The sequence below is a fragment of the Mixophyes fleayi genome, chromosome 2, assembly GCF_038048845.1.
Source record: "Mixophyes fleayi isolate aMixFle1 chromosome 2, aMixFle1.hap1, whole genome shotgun sequence".
Taxonomy (NCBI): domain Eukaryota; kingdom Metazoa; phylum Chordata; class Amphibia; order Anura; family Limnodynastidae; genus Mixophyes; species Mixophyes fleayi.
The window spans coordinates 235719940-235738212 of NC_134403.1; the positions used below are offsets into that span (position 1 = coordinate 235719940).

The window sequence follows — 18273 nt, forward strand, 5'->3', positions numbered from 1 at the left end:
GGACAATACCGCTGATGAAGGCTTACTTACTGGATGACGTCCTACTCTGATTCTTCGTAACACCCGAGGAATCATCGGGATTGGGGGAAATAGGTATCCCAGGCCGAAATCCCACTCCTTTGACATCACATCGACTGCTACCGCCAGATGGTCCCTGGTTCTTGCGCAAAACCTTGGTACCTGATGGTTGTATCTGGATGCCATTAAATCTAGGTCTGGGAGGCCCCATCTTTGAACCAGTTGTTGAAAAACCTGCAGATGTAGAGACCATTCTCCTGGAAGAATTGCATGTCTGCTTAGATAATCCCCCTCCCAGTTTTCCACTCCTTGAATGAAGACCGCGGATATCGTTGGAACCCAAGTCTCTGCCCAAGACAGGATCCGTTCCGCTACTTGCATCGCTCCTGCACTTCTTTTTCTTCCCTGATGATTCACATACGCCACCGCCGTGGCGTTGTCTGACTGCAGACGAACTGGCTTTCCTTGGAGGAAGACTTGCGCTCCCTGAAGACCTTGCAACATGGCTCGTAATTCCAGAATATTGATCGGTTAAAGCGTCTCCCTGATGGACCAGAGACCCTGTAACCGAAGATGGAATACTACTGCTCCCCAACCCTGCAAGCTTGCGTCCGTGGTCACAACAATCCATTCCAGTAGAGCAAAGAACTTGCCCACTCGAAGATGGTCAACCCAGAGAATCGCGAGACTTGCTGGATAGGTGAATTATTTGAGACTCCAAAATTGTTTGGGAGACTCCGACCACTGATTCAAAAGGTCCCACTGAAAGGCTTGAGAATGCAATTGACCGTAGGTTAGAGTCTCGAATGCTGACACCGCATCCATTGATTCCGGAGCAGGCGGACTGAGTTTTGGATTGAGCAAATCTTTTGCTCTGGAAGGAAGACTTTCTGAAGGGTCGTGTCCATCAGAAGTCCCAAAAACACCATCCTCTGTGAGGGCTGTAAAAAAGACCTTTGATAATTGATTATCCAGTCGTGCCATTCGAGAAAACTCAAGAGTGAGGGACAGATGTTGAGATTGGATCACCCATGGAATTACATTTACTCACTGGGCACGTAACCCTGCCCCCATGACTGACATAATCTTTGTGAACACTCTGGGGGCCGCGGAAAGACCGAAGGGAAGAGTTCGAAATTGAAAATGAGAATTCCCTATGGTGAAACGGAGGAGGGATTGATGTCATTCCCAAATTGGGACATGTAGATACGCGTCCCGAATATCTATAGATGCTAGAAACTCCAAGGGTTGTAGCCCGTTGATCACCGAGCAAAATTACTTCATTCGAAATCTGGTTACTCGAAGATGAGTATTGAGGATTTTGAGGTTCAAGATTGGTCGAAATGATCCATCTTGTTTGGGTACCAAAAAGAGGTTTGAGTAAAACCCTTTTCCCTTCTGTTCTTCCGGAACTTTGCAAATGACCCAGGACGAAAGGAGAGAGGCGTCTGACTGAAGCATCGACCTTCTTTTGATCCAATCGTGACGTAGTTGCGTCTTGAAAAAATGTTGAGGAGTAGGACCCATAATGTCCAAAAAATAACCTCTGGATATTATTCCCAATATCCAAACATCCTCGGTGGAGGCCATCCACTAGTCCCTGAACAATCTGAGGCGAGCCCCCCCACCCTTGCAGCTGCTAGGAGAGAGGGAGTCCCTTCATGCGGAAGACTTGTCTGAAGATTTAGAAGATGGGAGTCTCTTGGAATAGGAGCCTCTTCCTTTCTGAGAATGTCCCCTGTTAGTGAAAGGCTTACCTCTATTGGAGGATTGCCCCCTTGGGACCAAGTTCACACGAAAGGACTGGCGAAAGGAACCAAAACGAGAAATCCTGGGTTTAAATGAATTAACAGGCAGGAAAGAGTTTTACCTCCGGTCGTATGACTAATTATATTATCCAATTCAGGACCGAATAGAACCCATCCTGAAAATGGAAGAGCCTCTAAAGATCTCTTAGACTCTAGGTCGGCATTCCAGGAACAAAGCCAAAGCGTTCTCCATGCTGTGACTGCAGAAGCAGACACAGAGAAAGAAATGGAAGCCGAATTTTGGGCTGCCTCATAGAGATAACCAGACGCTTCCTTAAGGTGGAGAGCCAAGGGAAGCAACTCTGAGTCTTGTAAACCAGAAGCTAATTGATCAGCCCAATACTCCATAGCTCTCGCCACCCACGCGGATGCGAACAAAGGCCTACAGGATGTGCCGGCCGCCAGGAAAATGTTTCTTAAAAACCTCTCCAACCTACGGTCTGTAGGATCCTGAAGGACCGCTGCACCAGGAACCTGCAGAGTTGTATGACGGGCTAGTCTCACTACCGGGTTATCAACTTTGGGGAGTTGTTCCCAACGAGATACCTCCTGTTCCCCCATAATTGTGCATAAATATTTCTGGCTGTCAAAAGTCATATCTGTCAGCAGTATCTACCAACTAATTTTTAGCACTCAGTGCTTTTGGGGTGTCTCCCATAATTGTGCATAAATATTTCTGGCTGTCAAAAGTCATATCTGTCAGCAGTATCTACCAACTCATTTTTAGCACTCAGTGCTTTTGGGGTGTCTCCCATAATTGTGCATAAATATTTCTGGCTGTCAAAAGTCATATCTGTCAGCGGTATCTACCAACTAATTTTTAGCACTCCCTAGTGCTTTGCGCACAGAATGGATTCAAAGCAGTCCACATACGATCAGAATGAGCAACCAGGTTCTGTCACCAGTCCTGATGTTAGTGTTCAAAGTACGTCATCTGGCCAAGGCGATGTCAAACAACAGTGTTTCCAAATCAGTGCAAAAAACAAAAACCCCAAAAAAATAATTACTGTATTGAAGCGAAAAAGAAGTGTAACTGAGCAAAAGTTAAGTGCCGATAAAAAAAAAATTGCAAACATGCAATTCTACACACGCAGTGGCAAAGAGAGAATGAGGCCTTTAATTTTGCTATTAGTGGCAGATCCCAAAAAGTTACCCAGCCTACAATTGGTGCACAACTACTGTTACGCGTCAAAGCCGAGCTGCAAGATAACAGTAAGGCATTAGAGGAGAATGTTTGCTCTGATTCACAAATGACAACAATCCCTGTGGAGAGTCCATCCAACAGTGGGATGTCTAATCGTGAGCATTCTGCTGTGTGCGCCTTAATAGCCCGAGTGTAGCCGGTGATACCCAAATTGAGGATGCCACTTTGGAATTAGAAGAGGATGAGGGGGAGATCTGTGTAGGCGACGAGGGCGCTAATGAGGATGTTGATGAGGATGAGGTTGTTTGTGTAAGTCCTGCACCAGTGGCAGCAGTTCTGGCACGTGACAAGAAAAAGGCCATTGCCATGCCTGGGCATAAAACAAAAAAATCCACTTCTTATGTGTGGAATTATTTCTACCCAAATCCAGACAACAACTATATAGCCATTTGTAGTGTATGTCAAGCCACAGTCAGTCGAGGGAGGGACCTTAACCATCTTGGAACCTCGTCTATGTTACGCCATTTAACGAGAGTTCATGGCAAAGTGTTGGGAAAAGCTGAAAGTTCTTCCCAAAAAAATACAAGCACTCCATCATGAGCTAAGACCCTCAGCTCACCGACATCCCAAAGGCTACAAAATACACCCACTACACCATCCTCATCAATATCCTCAGTAGAGCTCGGAGTTAGCCCGGCATCCCACTTAAGGCTGGATGACTCCTGTACTATTATTGATTCCTATGAAGAAAGCGTTAGTCCCACTGCTGCTGCTGTTGCTGCTATTAACTGTAAAACAATCATTTGCGAGGGGAAGCAAATATGCTGCGTTACAGAATTCCATCGCGACACCATTTCTCCCGTAAAGCAATTCCACAACTATACCAAAGTGTAAAAATGTAGAGATTGCGCTGAAAAATGCCATTCTGCCCACTGTCCAATTAACCACAGATATGTGGACAAGTGGAAGTGGCCAAACCAAAGACTATATGACTGTGACAGCCCACTGGGTTGGTCATTCACCTTCACCAGCAAGAACAGCAGCAGCATGTACACCACTACGTAACATTTGTCACAGGCAGGCCACTCTTTGTATCACCGGCTTCACTAACAGGCATATGGCTGACAATTTGTTATGCAAACTGAGAGATGTGATTGATGCATGGCTTATACCACTCGGACTCTCCCCAGGGTATGTCATTTCTGATAACGCCAACAATATGGTGCGAGCATTACAGCTGGGTGATTTCCAACATATTCCCTGTTTTGCTCACACCATCAACTTGGTGGTGCAGAGCTTCCTACGAAATAACCGTGAGGTGCAGGAGATGATTTCAGTGGCCAGTAAAATTTCAGGCCATTTCAGGCATTCAGCCACAGCATGTAGGAGTTTACAGCAGCTCCAAGAGCAGTTTAACTTGCCCTGCCACCAACTTAAGCAAGAGGTGGTAACTAGGTGGAATTCCACCCTGTACATGCTTCAGAGGATGGAGGAACAGCGCAAAGCCATCCAAGCATATTACACAAGCCATGACATTGGGAAAGGAGGGGGGATGTATTTCACTCTTGCACAGTGGGGAATCCTTTCAGTCCTGTGCAAGGTGCTTAAACCATTTGAAGTTGTGACGTGTGAGGTGAGTGCAGACTCTGCTAGTTTGAGCCAAGTCATTCCTTTAGACTATTGAAAAAGCAGCTAAAAGCAAGCAATTCAGCAAAGTATGTTGGCCTTGTCGATCAAGTACTTAATTCGCTTCACAATGATCCTCGAGTTTTAAGATCTTGAACTCGGATCAGTACGTTTTGGCCACTGTGCTTGATCCAAGGTTTAAAACCGACTGAGTCTTTACTTGTAAATGAGCGAGATGTGAATTTTTGCAAGGAGCTATTGCACAGCAAGTTGTCCGCTGAACTGGGCCTCGGCTTGACAACGTGTCCTCCTTCACTTTCTCAAGCTGCTGCTGCTCGTAAAAAAATTAAATTTCCAAAAAAGAATCAGGGAAGACGCAGGGGGCAGACCAGAACAATTTAACATCTGGGCTGGTTTGAAGGATTTTTCAAAAAAATGTGTCACTTTGCCCATAACTCCATCCAATACAAGTATAAACATGCAAAGGATGGTGGAGGATTACTTTCAAGAGGTAGTTAAAATGGAAATGTCAGACAGTCCCTTTCCTTACTGGGAAGAAAAGCAGGCCATTTGGAAACCCATGTACAAACTTGCTTTGCAATACCTAAGCTGCCCACCCTCCAGTGTGTACTCTGAACGAGTGTTCAGCACAGCAGGGAACTTAGTCAGTGATCACCGTAGAAGGTTACTTCCCAAAAATGTGGAGAAAATTATGTTTATAAAAATGAACTACATCTTCCACGAGGAAGGCCTTCACCACCCAAGACATCCAAGCACTGACTGTTCTCTAATGGCGGATTCAAGCGGCGATGAATTGATAGTCTGTAATGATGATGTACACACTGATGAGGGTGAGGATGAAGCTAAAGATGATGACGATAACATCTTTTTAAAACTTTCTATGTAAGTGTAGGGTGCAATCTACCCCCAAAGAGGAAAGGGACTTGTGGCATTTCCATATCACGTACCGTCTTGAAAGGCTGCTGTTTGGGCAATTTATCCTTAAGGGTAGGGTGTCATAGACAGAGTGACCCCAAACTGGCTTTCTCCATGTCAATTAATATTGTACAGTCTATAACGGCTGAATTTTTTTGTATTTTATACAAGTGGAGGGGGGGCCTACAGAGACAGAAACCAAACTGGCTTTCTCAATGTCAATTAATATTGTACAGTCTATAACGGCAGAATTTTTTTGTATTTTATACAAGTGGAGGGGAGCCTAGAGAGACAGAAACCAAACTGGCTTTCTCCATTTCAATTAATATTGTACAGTCTATAACGGCTGAATTTTTTTGTATTTTCGACAAGTGGAGGGGGGCCTAATAGAGGCAGAAACCAAACTGGCTTTGTCCATTTCAATTAATATTGTACACTCTATAACGGCTGAATTTTTTGTTTTTTTAAACAAGTGGAGGGGGCCTATAGAGACAGAAAGCAAACTGCCTTTTTCCATTTCTTTACATATTTATACATCCAAAGACGATGGCTGCATTGCCAATATGCATAGATGGAGAGGAAGACAATCTGTTTTGTGTGTAGAATAAATGAAGGCCTACCAACGAAGAATTAAACTGTTTTTTGGATGATTTATTACCTCTACAATTAGATTACTTATCTCTAAAACAGTTGGAGCACTAAATTGGGTTATTTTAGGCCCAAAAACATTGATTTTCCAACAAAATAGCAAAACAAAACCAAACAAAACCAAAACCAAAACCAAAACACGCAATGGCGGTTTTGCAAAACCAAAACCAAAACCAAATCACAACGGTAATCCAGATCCAAAACCGAATCCAAAACCAAAACATCGGGGTCAGTGACCATCTCTAGTTTAAACAAACCATGGACAGGAAGAGTCTGTTCCTCCTCCATTCGGTCAAGGGTCTGACAGAACGCTAAGACTAAATCCTGAATCCCCTGGTTTCTTGAATTATCTTCCAATTCACCTAATTGTACAGAATCAGAATCTTCCCCAATTTCGCCTTCCTCACCAGATGAGCCCTCTGATTCAGACTGCAACAAAGGATGAGAAAGACTAGCACGTTTTGGCTTGGGGTCTAAACGTGAGGAAGAATCCAAGAAACTGGTCAAACAGTATAAACGCTTCCCCAAAGCGGATGACCAAACAGGTTCAGGTTGAGAAATTTGAGATGTAGAGGGCTGTAATAGAGATAAATCGCACCCTGAACCATCCCCAGCATTAACAACATCTACAGGAGTAGCCGAACAAAACCAGGATTTACACTTAGAGAAGCGGAGCTGGATTCTGCTTGTTTATTGATAATTTGGGCAAGTAAAGAAACAGACAGTGCAAGAGAGGCAACCCACACAGGCTCCTCCACTACGGCGGAAGGGCCACCCTGGGACTGCACGCCCTGGACTCCCGCTTCACACTGCGCACAAAGATCCCCCTGGTCCAACTGTCCCCCTGGCAATTTTGCCAAACATTTAGAGCAGGTAAAATATTTAACAAGGGCACTCTTTCCCTTATTTGACATTGTGACACACAATCCTTACAAATGTATATTATTTTCCTTAATCAAAACAATACCTCCTAATTTTGTACCCTTGTACTAATTTTTCTTTTTTTTTTTTTTATAAAAAAACCAGAAAGAAAAAAAAAAAAAGTGAGAATAGAGATGCCCAGTAAACTATGCCATTCTTTCCCCCATAATAGGAAATAATGTGAATTTACAAATGTTTTGTTAGATTATCCAGCCCCAACTCTAACAATAGCTGGGGGAGGAAGGGGGATACTAGCCCCTGTTAGGGAATAACCACTTAACTCGTAGAGACTGCTATAATTTTTTCAACAAAAAGAATCTCCCGCAGTCAAAAGCAGTTAGTATATCATAAACATAAATATCTGTATAGTATATATGTCCCCTAGAGGTACTTAGCGCAAATAGAGTGGAAGAAGCATGAGGGTCCCGAGGGGAAAAGCCAGCAGCTTTGCTCACAGTGCCTCCAAACGACCTTCTTTATGTCATGCAGTAAGGCGCGAAGAGTTCCCGCTCTGGACTGCCTTACTGACAGGGGGGAAGTCTCATATTACTCCCCGCTGTCTTTATATGGCTTTCTACCACTGCCAGAACCTTCAGGACTGCGCTATCCGAACACGGGCACTTCTTCCAGACTCCGCTGTAACGATCGCCTCACTCCAGCACTGGCCCGGCTCAGAGATATCCAAGTTCCCCCTCCGCCTCAGTGGGGAGCTTGGTAACTCCCAAATATGAGGTCTTCGGACGGAGTGCGGCGCTCTCTGCCTGTGGCAGTGCCGGACCCGCCGGGACTGGATAGAGACAGTCGCTTAGCGCCGTCACTATCAACGATTTTGTAAAATAGTTTACCTTTCTTCTTTTTTTTTTTTTTATAAAAAGCAGAACACTGTTCTATTACAACCTTTCCTGAGGAAAAAAATGTTACCAACATTTATCCTCACCTACACTATACAACAACTGATTAAGAAAATAAAAACATCTATTACACCACAGCAAGTACTGCTAAGCAGCACCAAACACAGCCCAACTCCTTGGGCACTTAAACATAACTGAAGTTTGTGGGCTTGCTGAGGGGAGGAGTCAGCAGGAAGTTTAGTTATTAACTATTTAAGTGCCAATTCCAAGCGCCCTCAGACAACCCCATTGTAGCAGTGTCCCCCAGAATGGATGATGGAGAAAGAAAGAATATTGCCATATTGTGTGAAAATAACAGGACATCAGCAGTCATTTTGCTTGTGTTAGTTAATATGTCTCAAATGTCCATTGTTATGAGGTGTGACATAGATCTGGTTTGTAATCAAAACAATGTCTGCGTTAACTAGCTGGCAGCCCGTTAATTGGCTAGGTCAACAGGTAATCTGAGAGGTAATTAGGTTAGAACTTCTAAATGATATGCAATGTGCCTCCACTGTAATATACTGGCTGAAATAGCATTGGGAAATGTATTAATATGTATCAATAGAAATGTTATTGTATCAAAATGTATCACAGACTCGTGTAATGCTGCAGACACAATGTGTCAAATGTCTTATTGTTTTACACAAGCGTGAAGTGTCATTCCCTGATGTAATATTGTAACCCTTTGTTACCTGTATCCAGCCAAACAGCTAATTCAGTCAAGCCATTCCAATGTATAATCAAGGTAACAGAGACGGTATATGTGTAACAGTTGAAGTGTCCATTGGTAGACACTTGCTGAAAGGGGGAGGATTGAGACATTTAACCCTACTCCCTATGTATACAGTCAAGAATATAAGGAGAGCAGAATGCCAAGAGAGCTATTCTAGCTTGAAGGATTCTGATGTACATGACATCAGCAAAAAGAACTCTGGGTAAGCATTGTAGTGCCGCTGGTAATATTGTGGGAGGATAAGACTCAGAGACTGAGATTATAACTTTGGAGTGCTGACTGCTAGAGGCTGCTGGAGGGTACATGCTACCATTTACCCTGTATCTTGTGAACATCTTGCGGTGTTGTGCTGTCACAATAAAGCCTTATGTTGGATATACTCTGGTCTACCTGAGTGAGTTGAATCACACATGGGATAACTGCCATCACAGCTAAGGGTGGTATCCTCACAGAGCATTTCTCTAGAAAGGTTTGGATTTCTGAGAGACCAGCCTCCTCAGATGAAGACGGATTGTGTAAATTGTACAGCGATTCGTAATAAGAAAAAAATGTTTTGTTAATGATTCTAGGGTCATATGTTAGACGTGATGGTTTGCGATGCCCTTTTAAGCTTTCAGACTATTCGCCAGCAGTACATCCGCCTTGTTAGCCTTTTCGCAAAAGGCCCGGTTCAACCAATGCAAGCTACGTTCTGTTTTTATCTGCTTGTAAAGAGTGTATTTCCCCCCTCAGCTTTTGAATCTCCCTGAACAATGAATGTGAGTGCAAGCATTTGTGAAGAAGTTCCACCCCTTGAACTAGGGTGGTTAATTGGGTGAGCGAGGTAGTTTGTTGTTTTTTCTGACAAGAGGCAAATTTTATTATCTCACCCCGAACAACAGCTTTGTGGCCTACCCACACTGAGGGGACTGGAACATTAGGCCCCAACCTTAATTCAAAACAGTCTCTAATTGAGACTGACATAAGTCTCTTTAAAGAGTGGCAGTTTAAGGCTCCATAAATACCATCCCCTGAGATTCTTCATAAAATCAATCGATGGTGAAAGTATGGAATGGTCAGACCAGGTATTAGTAAATCAGGTTCTTTCCTTTTTTGTATCTTATATTTTTTGCTCAATGTGTGAGTTCATCTGAGAAAAACCAGAGGGACAACTAGAGTGCCTTTATCATTTTACAATCACCATAACTAGATGAGTTATATTTGTCACCGCCTGTAAGAAAAAATACACGTCTGTTTCTATTATACTTTTCCGGTCTATTTTGCCGAGGGATACTACTACTTTGAAGATTTTCTCTCAGGTGTTGTCAGTTAAAGAAAACCCCAGATACCTAGGCAAATTATCTATGTAGGGATACCGGTTAGGAGTGGAATTTGTGTAAGGCAGGGACAAACCCAATGTCCTCCTGTTTTTTGCTGGTCCAGAAAGTAGCACAGAAGCTAAGCAGATACGACAACTGGAGCCATAACACTGAGTCATCCTGTCGGAAGTGGGCTCCCTCATTTAAACCCGGTACACTTCAAGAGTAGTGTTGCTTTGGCGGGACTGATGCAAGATAACATTCCCCCCTGGATTGGGTACCTGCATCATGAAGGGTGGCCATTTTGCCTCCTTGAAGTCGTCGGACTACAGCAGGCGCCCTGTGGAGAGAGGCTCCAGGAAGTCTGGCTAAAGAGGAATGGCACTTATTTGTTGAGCCTTCAAAGATAACTCACTTCAGACCATGCCCCAGCCTTGAGTTAAACTTCAGAGTAATTTTTTGGGCAAAAGTGATTATGCAGCTGATCGGCATCTCCAGCTTGATATAAACTTCTCTGAGTGTCTCTGGGAAAATGGGTGCCCTAGTAAGCCTAGGTGTACATAGCTCTTTAGGGGACATGATAAAGTACCTAGCACTACCTATGGAACCCACTTTAATGAATGCCACCAGTTTGCCACATAAACGTATACAACTGCGTCCCCTACTTCCCATAGACCGCAATATGATCACTGATACTCAGTTGCTCCTTTGTCTTTTGTGCAATAGTATAGATTTAGGTGCGTACAAACAGAAAAGTATAGACTAGAGTCCTATGTGCGGAGACATAGAAAACATATAAACAAAGGAACCAATAATATAAATGTTAAGAACAAGTTAACCCGTGCATGATACTCATGGATACACATGTGTGTTCATGAGGTAAAATTACCTCACGAATATGAGTTTGACCCCTCAACTCGTAAATTTAGCCTTTACTACCCCTCCCACGGGGGGAAGGGGGGATGATGGAAGTTAACTGACTTCACTATTCTAATATTTTTGTCAAATAATGTCAGTATACCAAATTTCAGGTCAATTGGATGAGCCCTTTCTGAGAAAATAGTTTTTTCCACACACAGACTAACACACGCCGCTAGGGTTTTATATTATAGATAGTAAAAAAATCAGAGCAGGTGGCTAACAGAATTATTATCTAGAGAAAAACCACTTGGTCTGGGCACAGTCAAAGTGCAATTAACAGAGATGTGTATAGAAAGCAACATTAGCCACACTCACAGAGGCAAAAGATGTTGTGAGCAGAGTGTGATATAATAACCCTATTTGCAGAAAGGGTGTATGAGGAATTAAAAACTATAATTGATGGAGGAACCACAGTCCAACTAGTAAAAGTAGCCAGTTGTTATACTACCTCACCTGTATATGCTAAGTTTGACTATCATGTCACTGAGTCATGGAGACCTGGTCTTGGATCAGTATCACCGTGCTCAACAGTTACCACCTCAGGTTAGACAAGTGGGAGTTCCAGTTCAAATTCAGAATTCCCTCGGTAAGGGTGTGTCTGTGGCACATAGGTCACTCTTATGTAACAGGGTTATTGTTGATTGGTCAGTAAGAACTCCAAGATGTGGAAGGAGATGGAGGGTGAAGCTTGAAATAGGTACTGTTTATCTGGTGTAGGGTGAAAATGGCACTGGAGCTCCTCCAATGTGCAGCCAACTTCCTCAGTGCATTTAAACCACGCCACCCACATCCCTACACACACTTGCATGTTCTTTTATTTTATCTAAGAGTGCACATGCTCTCAGCATCAAAACGGACAATGACTTTTAGAAGTTATATAATATTTTGCATTAACTATAGTATCATATTTTTTAGTTTCAATATATAATTGGTTAGAACTGTGACTATATTTATTAATATTTTAATATTTCCATTTATTTACTACTACACATATTACTCCAGCCAATTGTTGCAACATTGTAGCCTTTGATTTTGTTTGGCTCAGTATGACAGTGCACCCAAGGACAATTATACATAAGTTTCACATTGTAAAAACATTAATGGGTATATTTACTAAACTGCAGGTTTGAAAAAGTGGAGATGCTGCCCATAGCAACCAGATTCTAGTTATCATTTAGCACGTTCTACAAAATGACAGCTAGAATCTGATAGGCAACATCTTTTCAAACCCGAAGTTTAGTAAATATACCCATAAGACTGGGACTCCAAGCTTCCTTACAATATGCAATGTCACATCTGTGTTTTTCTTTCTTTCTTTTCTTTTTTGAATTGCTTCAGTGTTAGTGAATTTTAGATTATATATTTTCAAGACAAAGTAGCCTTTTTTAAACAATAGTCTTATTTCTTAAGTTTATATAAAAAAGATATTTTTTTAAAAAATTAACATATATAAATAAATACACTTTTCCACAATTATATCCATGATGGTTTTCAAGCAATTTAAGGCAACTCTTGAACTATATTGTGACAGGATGGACCGCCTATGCCACCCTGTCTGTTGTTGCTGGGAACTGGCTGGGCTTACTTTGCCACTGTTACCTTTTGTTATCCCAAATGCGCCCTCTTGCCGCACTAGGAGAGGCTTATAATGCTGCTACCACTGAGCTCCTTCTATGGCACTCAGAACCACGTCCCTTCTGGGTCACTGACGCTGCTAGTGTACCTTGTTGCTGGTGTACCCAGGCTGGTAACTCTGGACATCTTACTATGGATCCGGGTTGCTGTGAATGGATCCCCCCTGGCCTATCACACTAACCAGGGCTGCATGGGTAGCAGGCAGAGCGGTGGTACTGGAAACGCTTGGGTCCAAATCTCAGACACAGCTGGAAAACAGATTAGATTTGGGTCTAATCTGTAGATCACAGGAATACAGCGATTTTGAAGATGTTTCCAAGCAGGTCATTGAAGCAAGATGTTTATTTTCTCTCACCCTAGTTGAAGGTACCAGGGTGATCAGGTCAGATGAAGTCAGAAGAATGATACATTACATGCTCACACAGCTCATCTTTTAAACAATTCTGACATAGGCTATTTTTAGATTCAGATGTAACCCCGTTTACCAAAACATTGATTTACATACATTGCAAGGCCACTAATATTTATACTTCGCTTTGAAATTCTTAAAAACCTTGCTGTGATATCCTGCATCTTTGTTTGAGATGCAGGAAATGTAGCACCACGTTTTAAATTAAACCTTCCCGTCTCCAAGTTAAACCTCCCACATCAAAAGATCTAATTAACATGTGGCCTTTCATCAGACCGTTCGGAATACATATTCACACAGAACAACAAAAACCAAAACAAGCTAGTTTCCCACATCACAATACACAAGAGGCTTTGTAAACACTGGCTCACTGTATCAAGATTAATACATCAGAAATAGGCATTACCTATAGCAAGGTTAGAGAAGAGACGGTTTCTTCCCCTGGTCTCAGAAATAACGATTACCTATCTCACAATATAAACAATATAAAAAAACAAGTGCACGTGCAATTACATAAATAAGTGCGCTATTTGCTTTAAATACATTTTTACCAAAAGTTATTTAATAGTGATCCAGTCACACCCCTCCCCCTTCTTGTCCATGTGAAAACCAGGCAGGGTGCCGTGTCCAACGATTTGGCTCCTGGTCCGCCTCTCCTAGGGTTACCGGATGTGACCCGAAGGTTCTGGCTCTTCCTGCCGAGACAGTCCATCCGCATTGCTGTGAGCCTTTCCCTGCTTGTGAATTATGTCAAAGTCATACATTTGAAGTGCAAGGCTCCAGCAGTAAAACGATGTCCATACAAATAAGGTTGTAGTTTCTTCACTGCCCACATAATGGGCAAACATTCCTTCTCAATTGTGGCATACCCCACCTCCCAGTTTAGCAGTTTTCTGCTCAAATAGGCCACGGGGTGCTCCCGCCCATCAAGCCCCACCTGGATAAGTACTGCTCCCAGTCCATACTGTGACGCGTCAGTTTGCACTATAAAATCCTTTTCATAATTAGGCACCAACAGTACTGGAGCAAAAACTTCCTTTAATGACTGAAATGCCAGCTCACAAGCAGGTTTCCAGTCAACTATTTTGGGGAGTTTATTCTTAGTGAGATCTGTCAGGGGCTTCGCTACAGTACTAAATTCTGAGACAGAACGTCTGTAGTCCCCTGCAGTCGTTAAAAATGTTAGTACATGTAACTGGGTCGTGGGCTGTGGCCAGGCACGGATTGTCTCTACCTTAGCTGGTTCTGACCTAACCCTTCCTCTTCCAACACGAGCACCTAGGTAATGTACCTCTGACATCCCCATCTGGCAATTCTCTGCCCTAACAGTCAAACACCCCTATTTGCTCTAGATTATCTTCCCAAATCTTACTGAAATTGTAAATGTCCTCTAGGTAACCCTGAACTCTGCCTAATTCATTTACAGAAGCATTAGTACAGGGCAAGGGGTAGGTGTCAGACATGGGTACAGTCAGGGGACCTACTCTATCCACAGCCACTTGCTGAAAAGGTTCCCCAATTATTGGTAAGGACCTGAGGGGAGAACGGACACTGGGGTGCCCAAGATGCTTACACACATCACAGGACTTGCAGTAGGCCAGGACGTCATCAGACATTCCAGGCCAGAAAAAGTTCTGTGTCAGGCGCTTCAGTGCTCGGTCTCTGCCCTTGTGTCCCTCCATAGGGATTTCATAAGCAACTGCCAATAGTTGCGCACAAAAGCCCCGTGGTACCACCAGTTGAATTTGTTCCCACACTGGTCTATCCCCATCTACCTTCATAGCTACGTGGTACAACAACCCTTTATGCCACGTTACACTCCCTACCTCCCATGCTGGAAGGCTGCTGCCAGCCTGGCGCCTTATGCCTTCCAGTGAGGGATCAGAGAGCTGCGCTGCCCTGAACTCTTCCCTGCGGCCCTCACTATCATCTAAGTCAAGATACGCTGCAGGGGGGGTCTATACTGGGACGACTAGGGTCAATCAAAGTGGGATCAGTCAAAGGGGGGTCACTGTGGTCAGCTGTATTCACCACTGGAGCTGGCATACTGCTAGAAACAGGAGCATCACCGGGCACCCCCACAAGATCAGGTTGGCAAGAGACAACATCCTCTGCGTTGCTAGGGGACGAATCCCTTCCAGAGGCAAAGGGCTGGCTGTTTCCTGAAGAAATAGCAGATATGGTCTTTTCCTCTGGGCTGGTTGAAGCTCTAGTTGCAGGTGATGACTGTTGTCTAGCAGCTGTGGTCTTTTCCTCTGGGCGGGGCTGTGCAGGTGTAGATCCTGAAGACTGTAGCTTAGCAGCTTGGCTCCGGGTAATAGAGTTCAGAAATGCGGTCACAATTCCACCCCCAACATCGCTGCCCAAAATCACATCAGTTAGGAGGCCATCCATAACGGCAACATCTCGCAACTCCTGGCCATCTCCCCAGTCCAGATACACCCTTGCTACTGACACTTCTTTTTCAAGTCTATCTGCCACAGTAACTTTGGCAGTGCGATTCTGCAATACTGCAGCAGGATCAATAAGATGGGGACTCACAACAATAATTGAGGCCACTGAGTCTCTCAGTCCTGCACCCTGCAGGGGTCCCACTTGGAAAGGCTGCAGGATCCTCCACATATTTTTAGGGGGTCTTTTAAACACACAGGTGACTCTCTCCGCTGAGTCACCTTCAGACACGCCACACTCCACTGGGCTGGCAGGGGTGGAAACAGTCTCTACAGGCCCACCTTCGCCAATTAAAGTAAGTTAGGCGTGCCCCAGGACTCGGATTAGGGGCACGAGTCTGGGGTGCTGGGGCTGTGGGACAGTCCATCCTTAAATGACCGATTTTCTCGCAGCTGTAGCACTTTTTCTCCAGCCTGCTCTCTGGTGGTCTCTGATAATTTCCAGGGACAGGGCGGGTCGGTGGCTGGCGAGTGGTACCCGAAGGGTTAGTTACTTGCTTTTGGGGGTGAGTAGTAGAGGGGTTTCCCCCTGATTGTACAGTCCTTTGGTGTTGGCTGTTAACCTGGTGCTTCTGCCAGTGTGGCCTTACTGCCACATACTGATCCGCCAGCTGTGCGGCTGCTTCCAGGGCGCCCGGCTTACGGTCCAGCACCCATTCTGTCACCTCCGGTGCGCATCGTCGGTGAAATTGCTCTTGGCACATTAAGTCTATTACCAAATCCAAGGTCTGGGCACCTGCCCCGCGCACCCTCTTCCTGGCTGACTCCCGCAGCAGGTTGGCAAACTCCTCATGAGTGGCGTGGAAGCCCTTTGTAAAGTCCCGGAACTTCAGACGATAGGTCTCTGGGGTAATAGTGTACCGTTTAAAGAGTACCATTTTTACTATATCATAGTCCGCACAGTTCTCTGTGGGCACCCCACAGTAGGCCTCCACTGCCCGTACTTGCAATATGGGCACTAGATGCTTAACCCATTCCTCTCTGGGTACAGTGTGTAGCCTGCAGGTCCTTTCAAATACCTGCAGGTGCTAATCAATATTCCCAACATAGTCCTCAAATTTAGGGCAAGGTAAAGATAACAGTACTGATCCTCTAGGGGGCGCCTCCCCCTGGGCTGCATGGCTGTCGACCTTCCCTCTTGGCGCCATGCCTCGATGACATGTGCCCGCTCAGCTGCAGATGCGTTGTCCCCTAAGGCCGCCAGCTGGATCTTTAGCCCGGCAGCCCTGCGCTCATCATAGGATAGAGGGGCTGGTTGTACGGGTGAAGTCTGCTGGGTAGAGGTCGTTGCTGTCTGTTGAACGGGAATCTCTGCTGTCTGGGCGTCTGGGGTACCTAGCTCCCGGTTGTCACATGGGCCGCTGCCTTGGCCACTGCTGCCATCAGTTTCCTCCACCTGGGTACCATGCTGTAGGTGCCATTCCCTCAGCGTCTCTCTCATCTCCGCCCTGTTTGGCGAATGGCTGATGTCAATGCCCTTGGCACTGCAGTTGCGAGATCTGCCCTGGACGTGTTGGTGTATTCAGACATCCTGTGCGTTCTCCTGGCTGCAGTTATTCCTCACTGAATATCTCGGCTCTCCTGATTGGTTCACGAAAAGCCGTCTGCGGTTATCCCACCACCACCAGAAATCTGTGACAAGATGGACTGCCTATGCCACCCTGTCTGCTGTTGGAGATAACCGGCTGGGCCTACTTTGCCACCATTCCTTTCGTTATCTCAAATGTGCCCTCTTGCCGCAGTAGGAGGGGCTTATAATGCTGCCACCACTGAGCTCCTTCTATGGCACTCAGAACCACGTTTCTTCTCGGTGACACTGACGCTGCCAGTGTACCTCATTGCTGGTGTACCTGGGCTGGTAACTCCAGAACTTACTATGGATCCGGGTTGCTGTGAATGGATCCCCCCTGGCCTATCACAATAACCAGGGCTGCTGGGTAGCAGGCAGAGCGGTGGTACTGGAAACGCTTGGGTCCAAATCTCAGACACAGCCTTATTATATTTGGGTCTAATCTGTAGATCACAGGAATACAGTGATTTTGAATATGTTTCCAAGCAGGTCTTTGAAGCAAGATGTTTATTTTCTCTCACCCTAGTTGAAGGTACCAGGGTGGTCAGGTCAGATGAAGTCAGAAGAATGATACATTACATGCTCACACAGCTCATCTTTTATACAGTTCTGACATAGGCTATTTTTAGATTTATGATGTAACCCCGTTTACATACATTGCAAAGCCACTAATATTTATACTTCGCTTTGAAATTCTTAAAAACCTTGCTGTGATATCCTGCATCTTTGTTTGAGATGCAGGAAATGTAGCACCACGTTTTAAATTAAACCTTACTGTCGCCAAGTTAAACCTCCCACATCAAAAGATCTAATTAGCGTGGCATTTCATTAGATCGTTCGGAATACATATTCACACAGAACAACAAAAACCAAAACAAGCTAGTTTCCCACATCACAATACACAAGAGGCTTTGTAAACACAGGCTCATTGTATCAGAAATATACATCAGAAATAGGCATTTCCTATAAGCAAGGTTAGACAAGAAGCAAATTTCTTCCCCTGGTCTCAGAAATAATGATTACCTATCTCACAATATAAACAATATCAAAATATAAGTGCACTAGCAATTACATAAATAAGTGCCCTGCAGTATTTGTTTTAAAAAAAATGTAACCAAAAGCTATTTAATAGTGATCCAGTCACATATATCTTTGTGTGTTAAACCCTATTTCTCCTGTTTAGTTTGATACCTATTGTGTAATTTTCTCTAGTTTAGGCAAATCATAAAGGATAGATTTAAATGTGTTTTTTCAAAATTTTTA

The 18273-nt window shown here is 44.3% G+C and overlaps 1 protein-coding gene across 5 annotated transcripts in view; it reads right to left on the reverse strand.

Annotated features, from left to right (window-relative positions):
- Window positions 1-18273, reverse strand: part of BRPF3 (bromodomain and PHD finger containing 3) — a 170605-nt gene that overhangs the window by 120115 nt on the left and 32217 nt on the right. The gene's annotated exons all lie outside the window — the stretch shown is intronic.